Below are 6,000 nucleotides of genomic sequence, written 5' to 3' on the forward strand. Positions count from 1 at the left end.
TGAGACGAAGGCGAGGGGATCGATAAGGAGTTGATGTCGGGGCAGAGAAGGAGAGCCTGAGATGGGTAGTAACGGCAAGATGGTCACTATACAGAGCAGGCTCGGTGCAGACGGTAGGATGAAAGGAAGTATGACCGTTCAATAGTAAGCCAACATCAAGGAAACTATGGGGGAGGCGAGTAGGATCGTCAGGACAAAGAAAGCGAACATCATCATCCCCATTAAGAAACTGTGAGAGATGTGATCCATTAAGGGTACATGGAGTGGGATGATCCGGAGTAAGAGTGGGATGGCGGGCATTAAAGTCGCCAAGAACAATAGTGGGAACCCCATCATGGAGGTCGTGAAGAACCTGGGGGTCCAGAGAATCACTCTTGAAATGAACATTGACTACACGAAGGGTCCGGTCACCAAGAGTAAGGGAGACAGAAAGTAATTCAGACGGGGGTCCATGTGAGTCAGGTGAAGGGAGACGAACAGATGGAATGGTGTTACGCACAAGGGTGAGGAGGCCACGAGCCTGCCCACGGTACCGAGGCAGGGTGTAAACAGAATAGCCAGAGAGGCGGAGTGGAGTAACATCGTCTGTGATGGTTTCCTGAAGTAGAGCAACATCTACTTGATGGGAGAGCACAAACTGGGCGAGGTCTGTCCGGCGAGGTCTAAGTCCCTGGATGTTCCATTGTAAGAAGAGGAGGGAACGGCCTCCGGTGTGAGATGAGTCGGAGGGGCTAGACAGGGCTCCAGAGGAGGTACCAAATTCTGTTGAGAGAAATGGAGAGGGAGGAGTGGGAGAGCGAGGGATGGATCCTCCATCTCGGGAGATGGAAGGAGGCGGGTCATCAGGGCTTGCAAAGTGCGCCCCTGTTGGGTCAGGGTGTCCAGAATGAGTTGTTGTTGCTTCTGCAATGTCGCAATTGTTTTCACAAACAAGTCGAGTTGGGCTGAGAGAAGGTTGATTTGCTTGGAGTGGCGATCCAGACGGAGAGTGATTGTTTCCATAGAACCAACTTGGTGTACCTGTGCATGAGCTGGAGGTGGCGGCGAGGATTGCCGAGGGCCCGACTGGGCATGTGGTGGTGGTAGCGACGGAGAGGGACGGTGAGGGTTCAGTTGAGTAAGAGGTGGTGGTGCTGGTGAGAGACAGCGGGGGTCCGGGTGGGCAGGAGATGGTGGTGACTGTGTGGCAGGGCCGGCAACGACCTTGTTCCAAGAACGGTAGGGAGAGGGAGGGAGGGGAGAAAGGATGGGTGGTAGGGGTGATGGAGGGGGTGGTAGAGGAGAGGATCAATGGGAAATCCTTGGTGGATGGAAGAGGCGGTGGTGGATAGGATTGAGGTTTGGTTGACAGGGGCTTCGTCAGAGACGAGGGCGGTGGTACAAGGTAAGTTTTCCCCGGGCGAGTGCCAGGACGCTGTGGGCAATTGGCATTCCAGGCGTGGTGACTGCCATGGCAATTGACGCACCGTGGAATAACTGGGATTTTGTTCTGAATTTTCGATTTGCATTCCACTGTGTCGTGAGGACCTGCACAGAAACCGCAGGCGACCATCCTCGTGCACTCCCAGGTGCGGTGTTTCCACGATTGGCAACGACCACAGATTTTCGGGGTTCCGATAAATCGGTCGAGAGGACAGTTGTGAATTGGTCCTACATTCACCTTCGGGGGGAGGGGGCCCACCCACCAGCCGATGAGTTCGTTGGATGGACGTTTGGAGACCGGGTTGATGCGGCGTTCCATGTCCAGTAGTTGTGGGAGAAGAGGGCGAAGATCGTCGATAGGGATCTCCCAGGGTACGTGGCGAACCATTACCTTGGTACGACGAGTTTCTGGGGTGATGATGGTGAACTTCAGCATCACCTCCCCCTGGGGAGCAGGAAAGCCCACCTGAGTGAGCAGGCGTACCGTCTCGTCCATTTGTGTGGTGACTATCACGGCTGTGGGACCTCGGCGGAGGCGAAGTGTTGAGTCCTGAAGTGGAGAGCAGTGACGGAAGAACCAGGTCGTCCGTGTGCTCAGAGGCAAGTCCCGAGGGAAGGCGAGACGACGAAGGCGCGACGGGGCAGGGAGACAAAGGGAATCCCCTATGTCCATCGTCGGCGGAGGGTCGGTCATTGAGCCACATGTAGGCTCACTTGGGGACCCCGATGACTGGAGTCCACCCTCTATAGCCCCAGAAGGGGTGCAAGGGGGAGCCGTGGCCCCTGCTGGAGACCCTGACTTCTGAGGTTTCTGCTTCTTCTTTGACGTGTCTTCAAGAAGAAAGTCGTCAGCATCACTGTCACCTACTGCCGCCGTTTCCAACGAACGGGAGCGTTTAAAGGCGGGCATAGGGCACGTTGGTAAAACTGCAGTCAGGTGGAGTGGTAATGACGTCACACTATCACATTGCGCATGCGCAAACTTGAAAAACTTTGCTCAGAGGGATCGGGTGGTAGGACCAGATGTTTTATCCCCAAAAAATGACAAAGTCCAAAAGTAACAAAAAAATATCTGCCACTGTGCTGATAACTGGGTCTTACTATAGTTGTCTGCACAGACTGGGATTGGTAGACGCGCTGAATTCGTCAGAAATACGAATTTTAAGGAGCAGTCTCTTACAGCCTTTGTTGACACTACGCACGCATGCGCGTTTCTCTGGATGCCATCTTGTACTGAATTCCCGGCCAGGCAATCACGAATGTATCGTCAAGAGGCAGATGAGGGAGGAGCAAAGGGTTTGCCATTTTCGATTCCAGTGTGATGTGCAATACTGCCCCAACAAAGAGAGGCTTAATCAACAACAAAGTAGCCAGACATGTCCGACAGTGGAGGAGGAGGAGGAGAGACAATCAACGTCAGGTGGAGCAAGGACAGCGGAACCAACAGGATGCCTTTTGGCTAAGATCAAAGTGTAGTATCTGTTCTTATCAGCTTAACGGGGAGTACATAATCAGTGTCCTTTTTACATAGAAGAAAGAACACAGATTTGGACTTTCTAAGAGGTGAAAGTATGAGAGTTGACTATACTATATTTTAGGAGGCGGGCAGGGAACCCGGTATTTCTCCATTGCTGTGGTTATTACTAAGACCATGCAGTGAGAGGAAACATACCGGGGGTACCCCAAAACCTGGTCCCGGAACCGGAAAGGTAACCCGGGACCCCACGTGGGTGCTTCATTGTACCATGCTTTGGGATTTTGTATTTGCAGGCATCCTCGCAGAGCGTCCTTAGCGGAGCTGGCATAATCGACGAAGAGTGTCTCTAATTTCAAAGCATCAAGTATCTGCGGCATCCCAACGTGTCGCTGGAAGGGTTCCTTGAGCTTCCAGTATTCACCACAAGTTCCTCCGCTGAACTTCGGCGTCGGCCTTTGGGAGAACCTCATATTTTCTAACAGTTCTCTCACCCAGCCCTCGGACCTCGGCAGGTCGTCCTTTTGGTCCTTCATCAACGTTAGTGGTTTCGGTGAGCGAGCTTGATGCTCGGAAGTACTACTGCGCTCCCCCTGGTGAAATGTTCCCGGCTCCGCGGTTAAGGTGAGCACCGGGAGACCTCTTGGAGTATATAGCGTTTTTTCGTCAGTTTTGGTTTGAGGAAGGTCGTGTCTCTGGTAGTGATAACACCTTTCCGCGATCTTCTGTTGTTGTTGAGCAAACGGCTCACTTCTCTCCATATCATTATCATCATCTGCGCAGTGTTTCCATTTTCGTGTTATGATCATGTAAATAGAAATTTTGGTGCTATTTCATAAAATCCATCTGGAGCTAAGCGTGTGCTCCACCATTACCGAAATGAATTGTAAACCTGTCTGGGGATTTTACTGCAAGAATGTCATTATTTTAACGTAATATAAAACAGTACAGTATATTTCAATCCAAAGTTTCTCAAGTTCAATCTTTTACTTAAAATACTGTACTTGCAAGTGGTTTATGGGAATAAGATTAGTAATTTGCCTAAAATAAACACCTTGCATGTATATTGTGACGGTTCAGTTGTGTCAAGTGGCAGGGCAGGGTGTGGGATCCTTATAAACCAGTACACAGAACAAGGTACTGATGACACGAAAATTGGACAACGGCCGAGCAATTTTAGATCATCAACACAAGCCGAGTTATATGCATTGTTAGTAGGATTAGAAAATGTTGTAAAGAGGAATAAAGATATATATTTTTTTGTTGATAGTAGGGCAGCTTTAGATTCTTTGAGCAGCGGGAGTTCAGTCTTTGAACACATTATTGGTTTATGTAGAAAAATTGTAAATACAATAAGGAAAAAAGGCCATAGTTTTCGATTTGTATGGGCCCCTTCACATGTGGGGATTGGTCTTAATGAAGCAGTAGATATAATAGCAAAAAGAGTCACGGAAAAGGCCGAGATTGACATAATATGTATTAAAACTTTGAAAAAATTATGAGCAAATTGCGGAAAATACAATCAATAGAAGATAATTTAAAAAGGAATGAAATATATGAGAAAAGTGAAACAATGAAACATTACTATCATGTTCTCATGAACACAAATTTTACAAATAGGAAAGATAGGAGCAGGTGGAAAGATTCGGTGTGTATGAGGTTAAGATTAGGGTATAAATATTACTAGGAACTTGGAGCCGAGAGAAGTGAACGGGATATGGAATGTAGAGTTTGTAGAACATCCAGGTCCCATACCCTGCCACATGGGATGCCCATTTCTTAATGTATATAGAAATGCCCAGATAAATAATGTCTCCAAGCAAATAGAATGGATGCTTAAAAATAGGAAAGTAGATGAAATATTCAAGAAATATAGAAATTTTGCATCTGGAATATAACTATGTACTATACAAGATATATCTGTATTAGGGATTTATGTGAGTCCTGAGAGGGACATTCCTGGACTGGGGTGGCGGATGACTTAAGTCACTTCATCCCTTTGAGATGTATATTTTTTTATCTCAATAAACGTATCAATCAACTACGTGAAAATGAGACTACGAACTCATTTTACTTTCCTAAGATCCTTTTTTCAAACTTCGCTGTGACTGAGCTATCGAAGACCAGAATTAAATTGATTTCAAGGTTCAAGATGGCAGTCCCTGGTGAACGTTCCGGAGCGTTAGACAAGTAGTATTAGGTTACACCCGTTAGATTTTCAGAGATACGTGGCGTGAGAGTCCCCTTCAGGATAATTAATTAATTTCTTAATTAACGCCCTTACAACAATTTCACCATGAACATCAGATTCTGTGATGTTCATATATGAAAAGGGGGTGACTTCAGCCACAGTTAACAATTACTGGCATCTCTAGGGATGACGTCAATGATACCTCATTCTTAAAGTAGATTCTACCCTGACTTATATTGACAATTTCACTAACAGTAAATACAATAGAAGCTTTCAACATCAGTCACAAAGGATCTTGAACGCTTCATCTGTAATCAGACATCTCTAAGTTGACGCAAAGTAAGGGTGTTCTCTCACCAATTCAAATTTCATGAACACCCTGTGCGGTATTTTGGAATACCTGAGTCTCTCCGGAGGACTCCGTTCTCCCGAAGTGGTTAGAGAACAAATATTTCAAGTAGGGAACTCAAAAGGTTTACAGATTTCAATTCAATTTCAATATTTTTTATTTCTTGATAGAGGAAGCGGGATCCTAGTGCTGTCCCTAGGTACCCTTGGTTTGTTTGATGTCTAGAGCAATTTTTAATAAGTGCATGAAATTAATTTTATGACAGATCTGTATTCTCCCAACCTGATTTAGATATGTAATAGTCGGGATAATTGTTCCATCCAGGACGTTGTATATGTGAATAGATTTTTTTTTTTTTACTACATTAGATCACATACACTTGATTACGACATTGTATGATTCTTTTCAGCTAATTTGAATTAGTTTTGTGAGCCCATGTGAATGGGCTAAGAAAAAATTAATTAAGACTCATTGAGTTGTTCCCCCCCACGGAAATCTTTAGTAAAAGGCGAAAGATTTATGCGTTTTGAAGGGAAACCAGAGCTATGGTCGCAAAGTTGTTCA

At 46.3% G+C, this 6,000-nt stretch overlaps 1 non-coding gene across 1 annotated transcript; it reads right to left on the reverse strand.

Moving 5' to 3' along the window:
* Nucleotides 1-5,866: 5,866 nt before the first annotated feature.
* Nucleotides 5,867-5,982, reverse strand: LOC121859171. The gene has a single exon (XR_006087614.1). It is a non-coding gene; the product is annotated as a U5 spliceosomal RNA (small nuclear RNA).
* Nucleotides 5,983-6,000: the final 18 nt, after the last annotated feature.

Source organism: Homarus americanus, unplaced genomic scaffold (assembly GCF_018991925.1).
Source record: "Homarus americanus isolate GMGI-L3 unplaced genomic scaffold, GMGI_Hamer_2.0 scaffold532, whole genome shotgun sequence".
Taxonomy (NCBI): Eukaryota; Metazoa; Arthropoda; class Malacostraca; order Decapoda; family Nephropidae; genus Homarus; species Homarus americanus.